At 59.5% G+C, this 15,000-nt stretch overlaps 1 pseudogene; it reads left to right on the plus strand.

The window, feature by feature from the left end:
* Positions 1–13,859: 13,859 nt before the first annotated feature.
* Positions 13,860–15,000, plus strand: part of LOC148783671 (uncharacterized) — a 7,210-nt pseudogene continuing 6,069 nt past the window's right edge.

The raw sequence follows: 15,000 nt of genomic DNA on the forward strand, positions 1-15,000 counted from the left end.
TACGCACGGTGTCGCGAGTGCCCGGGGCATTACGCACACGTCTTGGGTAGGGGGCAACCGGGTGCGCGTCAAGGCACGACGCATCACCACACGCACGATTGAAAGCAGCGGGGCTCGAGGGCCGGTGAGATGCCCGAGCAGAGCACACCAACGCACCATGGATCGAGGGCCCCTGGGCACACGGCGTCACGAGAGCCCACTGGTGGGCGAGAAAGGCAGACCCAAGCAGTATGCCAGGTGAGCACCTATCTGGCTAACTAGGCACAGCGCCACGAGTGCCTACAGAGCTGAACGAGCTGGAAGCACCCACGCAGTAAGGGTAGGCACACCCACGCTGAAAGGGTTGACGGCTGAGTGGTGAGCACAGAGGTGTGCGCCTAAGCACAGCGCATGGAGTGTCCACGAGTCATCCCAGGAAAAGCACAACCAAGCAGTATGAGCCTGGAGGGAAACGAGTAGCGCGCCTAGGCACCTCGCTGTGAGTGCCAACGGGTTGAACGAGCTTGGCACAACCACGTGGCATGGGTGGCGAGCACCGAGGTGTGCGACTAGGCAGAACACATCGATGGTCTACGGGTCAGCCAAAGCAGGCCCACACCGACGCGTTGGCATGACGCCTTACCCAAATCACGTACCTCAGCCTCGTCCCAACCTGGTGCCCAACCTTCCCAATTATGTTTCATGGCTTAAAACACCTGACATTCCTGAGTGACACCTGTTGGGTGTCAAACTAACCCACATCTGGCCTCATCACGACCCATACCACCTAAATGCACAATGTTGCATCCTTGGGTGCCTCACCACCACACGAAAGGTTGAAGGCAAGGAGCCTCGAGGGCCGGCGGGATGAACGAGCAATGCAAACCCACGCAGCATATGTTGAGGGCCCCATTGTGTGCACCTAGGCACACGGTGCCACGTTGGCCTACGCGTAGCCCGAGCAAGGCAAACCCGCACAGTTTTGCTGGTGGACGCCGAGGTGTGCACCTAGGTACACGGCATCGTGAAGCCCTGCCGGTCGCCGAGATAGGGACACCCAAAATGTACGCCTGGTGTGCTCGCAGGTGGGTGCCTAGGCACAACGAAACAAGGGCCTCCAAGTTGCCCGAGCTGGGAACACCCGCGCGGTATGGGTGGCGAGCATTAAGCTGTGCGCCTAGGCACAATGCATCAACGGTCCACAAGTACGCCGAGACGAGGCACACCCGTGCAGTATGCGTCGTGAGCACTAAGTTATGTGCCTCGGCACAACGCATCGAGGGACCACAAGTCAGCCGAGGTAAGGAAAACCATTGGAGTATGGGATGAGGGCTCCGCGGTGTGCGCCTAGGACCACGGCGCCGCGGAGGCGTGAGGGTTGCCCCATCAAGTCACACCCACGCAGTTTGCAAGGTGGACACCGAGGTATGCGCCTAGGCAAACGGGGTCGCGAAGGAGAACGGGCTGACCGGCTAGGCACACCCACGCAGTATGCCTGGTGGGCACCGAGGTGCGTGCCTAGGCCCACGGTGGGATGAAGGCCAACGGGTTGCCTGAGCTGGGAACACCCACGAGGAATGCCAGGTGGGCACCGAGGTGTGCGCCTTGGAACAGCGCATCTAGGGTCCACGGGTCAGCCCGAGCAAGGCAACCCCACGCAGTATGGGTTGAGAGCTTCGTCGTGTGCGCCTAGGCACCACGGCGACGTGATGGCTTGCGGGTTGCCCGAGCAAGGCCAAACCACGCAGTTTGCCTGGTGGGTAGCGAGGTGTGCTCCTAGGCACGTGGCGTCGAGCTGTGCGACTTGACTGAGCGCATCGAGGGTCCACGGGTAAGCCAGAGCAGCCCACAACCACGCTTTGGCAGCACGCCTAACACAAATCACATAACTCAGCCTCGTCCCAACCTGTTGCCCACCCTTCCCAATTATGTTTCATGGCTTAAAACACCGGACATTCCTGAGCAATACCTGTTGGGGGTCAAACTGGCATACATTTGGCCTCATCACGACCCCAGCCACTTCAGTGCATAATGTTGCATCCTAGGGTGCATCACCACCACACTCAAGGTTGAAGGCAGGGAACCCTCGAGGGCCGGTGGGATGAATGAGCAAGGCAAACCCACGCAGCATGGGTTGAGGGCTCCATGGTGTGCACCTGGGCACACTGTGCCACGTTGGCCTCTACTCGTAGCCCGAGCAAGGCACAACAGCACAGTTTGCCTGGTGGGCACGGAGGTGTGCACCTAAGTACACGGCATCGCGAGGGCCTATCGGGCGCCGAGCAAGGCACACCCAAGCAGTATGCCATGTGTGCACCAAGCGGTGTGCCTATGCACAACGCAACAATGGGCTCCAGGTTGCCGGAGCTGGGAACACCCGCGCGGTATGGGTGGTGAGCACTAACATGTGCGCCTAGGCAAAATGGGTCGACGGTCCACAAGTCAGCCGAGGCGAGGCACACACGTGCAGTATGCGTGGTGAGCAATAAGCTGTTTGCCTCGGCACAATGCATGGAGGGACCACAAATCTGCCGAGGTAAGGCACAACATTGCAGTATGGGTTGAGGGCTCCGCGGTGTGCGCATAGGCACACGGTGCCGCGGAGGCGTACGGGTCGCCCTATCAAGACACACCCGCGCAGTTTGCCAGGTGGGCACCGAGGTGTGCGCCTAGGCAAAGGGCGTCGCGAAGGAGTACGGGCTGACCCGCTAGGCACACCCACGCAGTATGCCTGGTCGGAACCGAGGTGGGTGCCTAGGCCCGAGGTGGGATGAAGGCCAACGGGTTGCCTGCGCTGGGAACACCCGCGAGGTATGCCACGTGGGCACCGAGGTGTGCGCCATGGAATAGCGCGTCTAGGGTGCATGGGTCGGCCAGAGCAAGGCAACCCAACGCAGTATGGGTTGAGGGCTTCGTCGTGTACGCCTAGGCACACGGCGACGTGATGGCTTGCGGGTTGCCCGAGAAAGGCACAACCACGCAGTTTGCCTGGTGGGCAGCGAGGTTTTCTCCTAAGGCACTTGGGGTCGAGCTGTGCGACATGACAGAGCGCATAGAGGGTCCACGGGTAAGCCAGAGCAGGCCACACCCACGCTTTAGCATCAAGCCTAGCGCAAATCACATACCTCAGCCTCGTCCCAACCTGTCGTTTCCCACCCTTCCCAATAATGTTTCATGGCTTAAAACACCAGACATTCCTGAGGGACACCTGTTGGGGGTCAAACTAGCATACATTTGGCCACATCACGACCCAAGCCGCTTCAGTGAACAATGTTGCATCCTAGAGTGCATCACCACCACACGCAAGGTTGAAGGCAAGGAACCTCGAGGGCCGGTGGGATGAACGAGCTAGGCAAAACCCACGCAGCATGGGATGAGGGCTCCATTGTGTGCACCTAGGCACAAGGCGCCACGATGGCAAACGCGTGGCCCGAGTAAGGCGCACCTGCCCAGTTTACCGGACACCGAGCTGTGCACCTAGGTACACGACATGGCGAGGACCTGCCGGTCGCCGAGCTAAGCACACCCAAGGAGTATGACATGTGTGCACCAAGGCGTGTGGCTAGGCACAACGCAACAATGGGCTCGAGCTTGCCAGAGCAGGGAACACCCGCGCGGTATGGGTGGTGAGCACTAAGTTGTGCGACTAGGCACAAAGCGTCGACGGTCCACAAGTCAACCGAGGCGAGGCACACACGTGCAGTATGCGTGGTGATCAATAAGCTGTTTGACTCGACACAATGCATCGAGGGACCACAAGTCTGCCGTGGTAAGGCACAACATTGCAGTATGGGTTGAGGGCTCCGCGGTGTTCGCCTAGGCACACGGTGCCGCGGAGGCGTAGGGGTTGCCCTATCAAGACACACCCACGCAGTTTGCCAGGTGGGCACCGAGGTGTGCGCCTAGGCATATGGCATCGCGAAGGAGTACGGGCTGACCGGCTAGGCACACCCACGCAGTATGCATGGTGGGCACCGAGGTGTGTGCCTACGCCCACGGTGGGATGAAGGCCAACGGGTTGCCTGAGCTGGGAACACCCGCGAGGTATGCCACCCGGGCAACGAGGTGTGCGCCACGGCATAGCGCGTCTAGGGTGCATGGGTCGGCCAGAGCAAGGCAACCCAACGCAGTACGGGTTGTGGGCCTCGTCGTGTAAGCCTAGGCACACGGCGACGTGATGGCTTGCGGCTTGCCCGAGCAAGGCACAACCACGCAGTTTTCCTGGTGGGCAGCTAGGTGTGCTCCTAGGCACGTGGCGTCGAGCTGTGCGACATGACAGAGCGCATCGTGGGTCCACGGTCAAGCCAAAACAGGCCACAACCACGCTTTCGCAGCATGCCTAGCACAAATCACATACCTCAGCCTCGTCCCAACCTGTTTCCCACCCTTCCCAATTATGTTTCATGGCTTAAAGCACCAGATATTCCTGAGTGACACCTGTTGGGGGTCATACTGGCATACAGTTGGCCTCATCACTACCCAAGCCACTTCAGTGCACAATATTGCATCATACAGTGCATCACCGACACGCGCAAGGTTGAAGGCAGGGAGCCTCGATGGCAGGTAGGATGAACGAGCTAGGCAAACCCACGCAACATGGGTTGAAGGCTCCATGGTGTGCACCTAGGCAAACGGTGCCACGATGGCATTCGCGTAGCCCGAGCAAGGCACACCTGCACAGTTTGCCTGGTGGACAACGAGGTGTGCACCTAGGTACACGGCATCGAGAGGGCCTGCCGGTCGCCGAGCTAAACACACCCAAGCAGTAAGACGTGTGAACTATGGTGTGTGGCTAGGCACAACGCAACAATAGGCTCCAGGTTGCCCGAGATAAGAACTCCCGCGCGGTATGGGTGGTGAACACTTAGCTCGGCGCTTGTGCCCAACGCGTTGACGGTCCACAAGTCAGCCGAGGCAAGGCACACCCGCGCAGTATGCGTTGTGAGCACTAAGCTGTTTGCCTCGGCACAACGCATCGAGGGACCACAAGTCTGCTGAGGTAAGGCACAACATTGCAGTATGGGTTGAGGGCTCCGCTGTGTGGGCCAAGGCACACGGTGCCGCGAAGGCACACGGGATGCCCCATCAAGACACACCCACGAAGTTTGCCAATTGGGCACCGAGGTGTTCGCAAAGGCAAAAGGCGTCGCGATAGTACGGGCTGACCGGCTGGGAAAACCCACGCGGTATGCCTGGTGGGCACCGAGGTGTGTGCTTAGACCCACGGTGGGATGAAGGCCAACAGTTTGCCTGAGCCGGGAACACCCGCGAGGTATGCCAGGAGAGCACCGAGGTGTGAGCCATGGAACAAGGCATCTAGGGTCCACGGGTCAGCCCGAACAAGGCCACCCCACGCAGTATGGGTTGAGAGCTTCGTCGTGTGCGACTAGGCACACGGCGACGTGATGCCTTGCGGGTTGCACGAGCAAGGCACAACCACGCAGTTTGACTGGTGGGCAGCTAGGTGTGCTCCTAGGCACGTGGCGTCGAGCTGTGCGACATGACGGAGCGCATCGTGGGTCCACGGTAAAGCCAAAGCAGGCCGCACCCATGCTTTGGCAGCACGCCAAGCACAAATCACATACCTCAGCCTCGTCCCGACCTGTTTGCCCACCCTTCCCAATTATGTTTCATGGCTTAAAACACCAGGCATTCCTGAGTGACACCCGTTGGGGGTCAAACTAGCATACGTTTGGCCTCAACACGACCCAAGCCAACTCGGTGCACAACGTTGCATCCTGGAGTGCATCACCACCACAAGCAAGGTTGAAGGCAGGGAGCCTCGAGGGGGGGTGGGACGAACGGGCTAGGCAAACCAACGCAACATGGGTTGAAGGCTCCATGGTGTGCACCTAGGCACACGGTGCCAAGATGGCGTTCGCGTAGCCAGAGCAAGGCACACCTGCACAGTTTGCCTGGTGTACACCGAGGTGTGCACCTAGGTACACGGCATCGAGAGGGCCTGCCGGTCGCCGAGCTAAGCACACCCAAGCAAGTATGCCATGTGTGGACTAAGGTGTGTGGCTAGGCACAACGGAACGATGGGCTCCAGGTTGCCCGAGATGAGAACACCCGCTCGGTATGGGTGGTGAGCACTGAGCCGAGCGCCTGGGCACAATGCGTCCACGGCATACAAGTCAGCCGAGGCAAGGCACACCCATGCAGTACGTGTGGTGAGCACTAAGCTGTTTGCCTCGGCGCAACGCATCGAGGGACCACAAGTCTGCTGACGTGAGGCACAGCATTGCAGTATGGGTCGAGGGATCCGCGGTGTGCGCCGAGGCACAAGGTGCGGCGGAGGCATACGGGTTGCCCCATGAAGGCACACCCACGCCATTCGCCAGGTGGGCACCAAGGTGTGCGCCTAGGCATCGCGAAGGAGTACGGGCTGACCGCCTAGGCACACCCACGCAGTGTGCCTGGTGGTCACCGTGGTGTGTGCCTAGGCCCTCGGTGGGATGAAGGCCAACGGTTTGCCTGAGCTGGGAACACCCGCGAGGTATGCCAGGAGAGCACCGAGGTGTGAGCCATGGAACAAGGCATCTAGGGTCCACGGGTCAGCCCGAACAAGGCAACCCCACGCAGTATGGGTTGAGGGCTTCGTCCATTGCGCCTAGGCACACGGCGACGTGATGGCTTGCGGGTTCCCCGAGCAAGGCACAACCACGCAGTTTGCCTGGTGGGCAGCTAGGTGTGCTCCTAGGCACGTGGCGTCGAGCTGTGCGACATGACAGAGCGCATCGTGGGTCCACGGTAAAGCCAAAGCAGGCCGCACCCATGCTTTGGCAGCACGCCAAGCACAAATCACATACCTCAGCCTCGTCCCAACCTGTTTGCCCACCCTTCCCAATTATGTTTCACGGCTTAAAACACCAGACATTCCTGAGTGACACCCGTTGGGGGTCAAACTAGCATACGTTTGGCCTCAACACGACCCAAGCCAACTCAGTGCACAACGTTGCATCCTGGAGTGCATCACCACCACAAGCAAGGTTGAAGGCAGGGAGCCTCGAGGGGGGGTGGGACGAACGGGCTAGGCAAACCAACGCAACATGGGTTGAAGGCTCCATGGTGTGCACCTAGGCACACGGTGCCAAGATGGCATTCGCGTAGCCCGAGCAAGGCACACCTGCACAGTTTGCCTGGTGGACACCGAGGTGTGCACCTAGGTACACGGCATCGGGAGGGCCTGCCGGTCGCCGAGCTAAGCACACCCAAGCAGTATGCCATGTGTGCACTAAGGTGTGTGGCTAGGCACAACGCAACGAAGGGATCCAGGTTGCTCGAGATGAGAACACCCGCTCGGTATGGGTGGTGAGCACTAAAGCCGAGCGCCTGGGCACAATGCGTCCACGGCATAAGAGTCAGCCGAGGCAAGGCAAACCCATGCAGTATGCGTGGTGAGCACTAAGCTGTTTGCCTCGGCGCAACGCATCGAGGGACCACAAGTCTGCTGACGTAAGGCACAACATTGCTGTGTGGGTTGAGGGATCCGCGGTGTGCGTCGAGGCACAAGGTGCCGCAAAGGCATACGGGTTGCCCCATCAAGGCACACCCACGCCATTCGCCGGGTGGGCACCAAGGTGTGCGCCTAGGCATCGCGAAGGAGTACGGGCTGACCGCCTAGGCACACCCACACAGTTTGCCTGGTGGTCACCGAGGTGTGTGCTTAGGCCCTCGGTGGGATGAAAGCCAACGGTTTGCCTGAGCTGAGAACACCCGCGAGGTATGCCAGGTGGGCACTGAGGTGTGCGTCATGGAACAACGCATCTAGGGTCCATAGGTCAGCCCGAACAAGGCAACCCCACGAAGTTTGGGTGGAGGGCTTCATCGTGAGCGCCTAGGCACACGACGACGTGATGGCTTGCAGGTTGCCCGAGCAAGGCACAACCACGCAGTTTGCCAGGTGGGCAACGAGCTGTGCGACTTGACAGAGCGCATCGAGGGTCCACAGGTAAGCCAGAGCGGGCCAGACCCACGCTTTGGCAGCACGCCTAGCTCAAATCACATACCTCAGCCTCGTCCCAACCTGTTGCCCACCCTTCCCAATTATGTTTCATAGCTTAAAACACCAGACTTTCCTGAGTGACTTCTGGTGGGGGTCAAACTAGCATACATTTGGCCTCAACACGACCCAAGCCACCTCAGTGCACAATGTTGCATCCTGGAGTGCATCACCACCACACGCAAGGTTGAAGGCAGGGAGCCTAGAGGGCAGGTGGGACGAACGAGCTAGGCAAACCCACGCAAGATGGGTTGAAAGCTCCATGGTGTGCACCTAGGCACACGGTGCCAAGATGGCATTCGCGTAGCCCGAGCAAGGCACACCTGCACAGTTTGCCTGGTGGACACCGAGGTGTGCACCTAGGTACACGGCATCGAGAGGGCCTGCCGGTCGCCGAGCTAAGCACACCCAAGCAGTATGCCATGTGTGCACTAAGGTGTGTGGCTAGGCACAACGCAACGATGGGCTCCAGGTTGCCCGAGATGAGAACACCCGCTCGGTATGGGTGGTGAGCACCGAGCCGAGCGCCTGGGCACAATGCGTACCCGGCATACAAGTCAGCCGAGGCAAGGCACACCCAGGCAGTATGCGTGGTGAGCACTAAGCTGTTTTGCCTTGGCGCAACGCATCGAGGGACCACAAGTCTGCTGACGTGAGGCACAACATTGCAGTATGGGTTAAGGGATCCGTGGTGTGTGCCTAGGCACAGGGTGCCGCGGAGGCATACGGGTTGCCCCAGCAAGGCTCACCCACGCAGTTCGCCAGGTGGGCACCAAGGTGTGCGCCAAGGCAATAGGCATCGCGAAGGAGTACGGGGCTGACCGGCCAGGCACACCCACTCAGTATGCCTGGTGGTCACCGAGGTGTGTGCCTAGGCCTCGGTGGGATGAAGGCCAACGGGTTGCCTGAGCTGAAAACACCCGCGAGGTATGCCAGGTGGGCACTGAGGTGTGCGTCATGGAACAGCGCATCTAGGGTCCATAGGTCAGCCCGAACAAGGCAACCCCACGAAGTTTAGGTTGGGGGCTTCATCGTGTGTGCCTAGGCACACGGCGACGTGATGGCTTGAAGTTTGCGCGAGCAAGGCACAACCACGCAGTTTGCCAGGGGGGCAGCGAGGTGTGCTCTTATGCACGTGGGGACGAGCTGTGCGACTTGACAGAGCGCATCGAGGGTCCACAGGTAAGCCAGAGAAGGACACACCCACGCATTGGCAGCACGCCTAGCTCAAATCACATACCTCAGCCTCGTCCCAACCTGTTGCCCACCCTTCCCAATTATGTTTCATAGCTTAAAACGCCAGACTTTCCTGAGTGACTTCTGGTGGGGGTCAAACTAGCATACATTTGGCCTCAACAAGACCCAAGCCACCTCAGTGCACAATGTTGCATCCTGGAGTGCATCACCACCACACGCAAGGTTGAAGGCAGGGGAGCCTAGAGGGCAGGTGGGACGAACGAGCTAGGCAAACCCACGCAAGATGGGTTGAAAGCTCCATGGTGTGCACCTAGGCACACGGTGCCAAGATGGCATTCGCGTAGCCCGAGCAAGGCACACCTGCACAGTTTGCCTGGTGGACACCGAGGTGTGCACCTAGGTACACGGCATCGAGAGGGCCTGCCGGTCGCCGAGCTAAGCACACCCAAGCAGTATGCCATGTGTGCACTAAGGTGTGTGGCTAGGCACAACGCAACGATGGGCTCCAGGTTGCCCGAGATGAGAACACCCGCTCGGTATGGGTGGTGAGCACCGAGCCGAGCGCCTGGGCACAATGCGTACCCGGCATACAAGTCAGCCGAGGCAAGGCACACCCAGGCAGTATGCGTGGTGAGCACTAAGCTGTTTGCCTTGGCGCAACGCATCGAGGGACCACAAGTCTGCTGACGTGAGGCACAACATTGCAGTATGGGTTGAGGGATCCGTGGTGTGTGCCTAGGCACAGGGTGCCGCGGAGGCATACGGGTTGCCCCAGCAAGGCTCACCCACGCAGTTCGCCAGGTGGGCACCAAGGTGTGCGCCAAGGCAAAAGGCATCGCGAAGGAGTACGGGCTGACCGGCCCAGGCACACCCACTCAGTATGCCTGGTGGTCACCGAGGTGTGTGCCTAGGCCCTCGGTGGGATGAAGGCCAACGGGTTGCCTGAGCTGAAAACACCCGCGAGGTATGCCAGGTGGGCACTGAGGTGTGCGTCATGGGACAGCGCATCTAGGGTCCATAGGTCAGCCCGAACAAGGCAACCCCACGAAGTTTAGGTTGGGGGCTTCATCGTGTGTGCCTAGGCACACGGCGACGTGATGGCTTGAAGTTTGCCCGAGCAAGGCACAACCACGCAGTTTGCCAGGGGGGCAGCGAAGTGTGCTCTTATGCACGTGGGGACGAGCTGTGCGACTTGACAGAGCGCATCGAGGGTCCACAGGTAAGCCAGAGAAGGACACACCCACGCATTGGCAGCACGCCTAGCTCAAATCACATACCTCAGCCTCGTCCCAACCTGTTGCCCACCCTTCCCAATTATGTTTCATAGCTTAAAACACCAGACATTCCTGAGTGACTTCTGGTGGGGGTCAAACTAGCATACATTTGGCCTCAACACGACCCAAGCCACCTCAGTGCACAATGTTGCATCCTGGAGTGCATCACCACCACACGCAAGGTTGAAGGCAGGGAGCCTAGAGGGCAGGTGGGACGAACGAGCTAGGCAAACCCACGCAAGATGGGTTGAAAGCTCCATGGTGTGCACCTAGGCACACGGTGCCAAGATGGCATTCGCGTAGCCCGAGCAAGGCACACCTGCACAGTTTGCCTGGTGGACACCGAGGTGTGCACCTAGGTACACGGCATCGAGAGGGCCTGCCGGTCGCCGAGCTAAGCACACCCAAGCAGTATGCCATGTGTGCACTAAGGTGTGTGGCTAGGCACAACGCAACGATGGGCTCCAGGTTGCCCGAGATGAGAACACCCGCTCGGTATGGGTGGTGAGCACCGAGCCGAGCGCCTGGGCACAATGCGTACCCGGCATACAAGTCAGCCGAGGCAAGGCACACCCAGGCAGTAGGCGTGGTGAGCACTAAGCTGTTTGCCTTGGCGCAACGCATCGAGGGACCACAAGTCTGCTGACGTGAGGCACAACATTGCAGTATGGGTTGAGGGATCCGTGGTGTGTGCCTAGGCACAGGGTGCCGCGGAGGCATACGGGTTGCCCCAGCAAGGCTCACCCACGCAGTTCGCCAGGTGGGCACCAAGGTGTGCGCCAAGGCAAAAGGCATCGCGAAGGAGTACGGGCTGACCGGCCAGGCACACCCACTCAGTATGCCTGGTGGTCACCGAGGTGTGTGCCTAGGCCCTCGGTGGGATGAAGGCCAACGGGTTGCCTGAGCTGAAAACACCCGCGAGGTATGCCAGGTGGGCACTGAGGTGTGCGTCATGGAACAGCGCATCTAGGGTCCATAGGTCAGCCCGAACAAGGCAACCCCACGAAGTTTAGGTTGGGGGCTTCATCGTGTGTGCCTAGGCACACGGCGACGTGATGGCTTGAAGTTTGCCCGAGCAAGGCACAACCACGCAGTTTGCCAGGGGGGCAGCGAGGTGTGCTCTTATGCACGTGGGGACGAGCTGTGCGACTTGACAGAGCGCATCGAGGGTCCACAGGTAAGCCAGAGAAGGACACACCCACGCATTGGCAGCACGCCTAGCTCAAATCACATACCTCAGCCTCGTCCCAACCTGTTGCCCACCCTTCCCAATTATGTTTCATAGCTTAAAACACCAGACATTCCTGAGTGACTTCTGGTGGGGGTCAAACTAGCATACATTTGGCCTCAACACGACCCAAGCCACCTCAGTGCACAATGTTGCATCCTGGAGTGCATCACCACCACACGCAAGGTTGAAGGCAGGGAGCCTAGAGGGCAGGTGGGACGAACGAGCTAGGCAAACCCACGCAAGATGGGTTGAAAGCTCCATGGTGTGCACCTAGGCACACGGTGCCAAGATGGCATTCGCGTAGCCCGAGCAAGGCACACCTGCACAGTTTGCCTGGTGGACACCGAGGTGTGCACCTAGGTACACGGCATCGAGAGGGCCTGCCGGTCGCCGAGCTAAGCACACCCAAGCAGTATGCCATGTGTGCACTAAGGTGTGTGGCTAGGCACAACGCAACGATGGGCTCCAGGTTGCCCGAGATGAGAACACCCGCTCGGTATGGGTGGTGAGCACCGAGCCGAGCGCCTGGGCACAATGCGTACCCGGCATACAAGTCAGCCGAGGCAAGGCACACCCAGGCAGTATGCGTGGTGAGCACTAAGCTGTTTGCCTTGGCGCAACGCATCGAGGGACCACAAGTCTGCTGACGTGAGGCACAACATTGCAGTATGGGTTGAGGGATCCGTGGTGTGTGCCTAGGCACAGGGTGCCGCGGAGGCATACGGGTTGCCCCAGCAAGGCTCACCCACGCAGTTCGCCAGGTGGGCACCAAGGTGTGCGCCAAGGCAAAAGGCATCGCGAAGGAGTACGGGCTGACCGGCCAGGCACACCCACTCAGTATGCCTGGTGGTCACCGAGGTGTGTGCCTAGGCCCTCGGTGGGATGAAGGCCAACGGGTTGCCTGAGCTGAAAACACCCGCGAGGTATGCCAGGTGGGCACTGAGGTGTGCGTCATGGAACAGCGCATCTAGGGTCCATAGGTCAGCCCGAACAAGGCAACCCCACGAAGTTTAGGTTGAGGGCTTCATCGTGTGTGCCTAGGCACACGGCGACGTGATGGCTTGAGGTTTGCCCGAGCAAGGCACAACCACGCAGTTTGCCAGGGGGGCAGCGAGGTGTGCTCTTATGCACGTGGCGACGAGCTGTGCGACTTGACAGAGCGCATCGAGGGTCCACAGGTAAGCAAGAGAAGGACACACCCACGCATTGGCAGCACGCCTAGCTCAAATCACATACCTCAGCCTCGTCCCAACCTGTTGCCCACCCTTCCCAATTATGTTTCATAGCTTAAAACACCAGACATTCCTGAGTGACTTCTGGTGGGGGTCAAACTAGCATACATTTGTCCTCAACACGACCCAAGCCACCTCAGTGCACAATGTTGCATCCTGGAGTGCATCACCACCACACGCAAGGTTGAAGGCAGGGAGCCTAGAGGGCAGGTGGGACGAACGAGCTAGGCAAACCCACGCAAGATGGGTTGAAAGCTCCATGGTGTGCACCTAGGCACACGGGTGCCAAGATGGCATTCGAGTAGCCCGAGCAAGGCAGACCTGCACAGTTTGCCTGGTGGACACCGAGGTGTGAACCTAGGTACACGACGTCGGGAGGGCCTGCCGGTCGCCGAGCTAAGCACACCCAAGCAGTATGCCATGTGTGCACTATGGTGTGTGGCTAGGCAGAACGCAACAATGGGCTCCAGGTTGCCCGAGATGAGAACACCCAATCGGCATGGGTGGTGAGCACTACGCACAGCGCCTGGGCACAATGCGTCCACGGCATACAAGTCAGCCGAGGCAATGCACACCCATGCAGTATGCGTGGTGAGCACTAAGCTGTTTGCCTCGGCGCAACGCAACGAGGGACCACAAGTCTACTGACGTAAGGCACAACATTGCAGTATGGGTTGAGGGGATCCGCGGTGTGTGCTTAGGCACAAGGTGCCACGGAGGCATACGGGTTGCCCCATCAAGGCACACCCACGCAGTTTGCCTTCCGTGCCACGGAGGCATACGGGTTGCCCCATCAAGGCACACCCACGCAGTTTGCCTGAAGGGCACCAAGGTGTGCCGCTAGGCAAAAGGCATCGCGAAGGAGTACGGGCTGACTGGCTAGGCACACCCACGCAGTTTGCCTGGTGGTCACCGAGGTGTGTACCTAGGCTCTCGGTGGGATGAAGGCCAACGGGTTGCTTGAGCTGAGAACACCGGCGAGGTATGCCAGGTGGGCACTGAGGTGTGCGTCATGGAACAGCGCATCTAGGGTCCATAGGTCGGCCCGAACAAGGCAACCTTACGTAGTTTGGGTTGAGCTCTTCATCGTGTGCGCCTAGGCACACGGCGACGTGATGGCTTGCAGGTTGCCCGAACAAGGCACAACCACGCAGTTTGCCAGGTGGGCAGCGAGGTGTGCTCCTATGCACGTGGCGACGAGCTGTGCGACTTAACAGAGCACATCTAGGCAGCATGCCTAGCACAAATCACATACCTCAGCCTCGTCCCAACCTGTTTCCCACCCTTCCCAATTATGTTTCATGGCTTAAAACAACAGACATTCCTGAGTGACACCTGTTGGGGGTCAAACTAGCATATATTTGGCCTCAACACGACCCAAACCACCTCAGTGCACAATGTTGCATCTTGGAGTGCATCACCACCACACGCAAGGTTGAAGGCAAGGAGGCTCCAGGGCCGGTGGGATGAACGAGCTAGGCAAAACCACGTAGCATGGGTTGAGGGCTCCATGGTGTGCACCTAGGCACATGGTGCAACGATGGCATAAGCGTAGCCCGAGCAAGGTACACCAGCACAGTTTGCCTGGTGGACACCGAGGTGTGCACCTAGGTACACGGCATCGCGAGGGCCTGTCAGTCGCCGAGCTAGGCACACCCAAGCAATATGCCATACGTGCACCAAGGTGTGTGCCTAGGCACAACGCAACAATGGCCTCCAGGTTGCCCGAGATGAGAACACCCGCGCAGTATGGGTGGTGAGCACTAAGCCGAGCGCCTGGGCACAATGCGTCCACGACATACAAGTCAGTCGAGGCAAGGCACACCCATGCAGTATGCGTGGTGAGCACTAAGCTGTTTGCCTCGGCGAAACGCATCGAGGGACCACAAGTCTGCTGAGGAAGGGCGCAACATTACCGTATGGGTTGAGGGCTCCGCGGTGAGCGCCTAGGCACACGGTGCCGCGGAGGCTTACGGGTTGCCCCATCAAGACACACCCACGTAGTTTGCAAGTTGGGCACCGAGGTGATTGTCAAGGCAAAAGGCGTCGCGAAGGAGTACAGCCTGACTGGCTGGGCAGACC

Source organism: Amborella trichopoda, chromosome 1 (genome assembly GCF_054954075.1).
Source record: "Amborella trichopoda isolate Santa Cruz 75 chromosome 1, AtrichopodaSantaCruz75HAP2 v2.0, whole genome shotgun sequence".
In the NCBI taxonomy this organism is placed as follows: domain Eukaryota; kingdom Viridiplantae; phylum Streptophyta; class Magnoliopsida; order Amborellales; family Amborellaceae; genus Amborella; species Amborella trichopoda.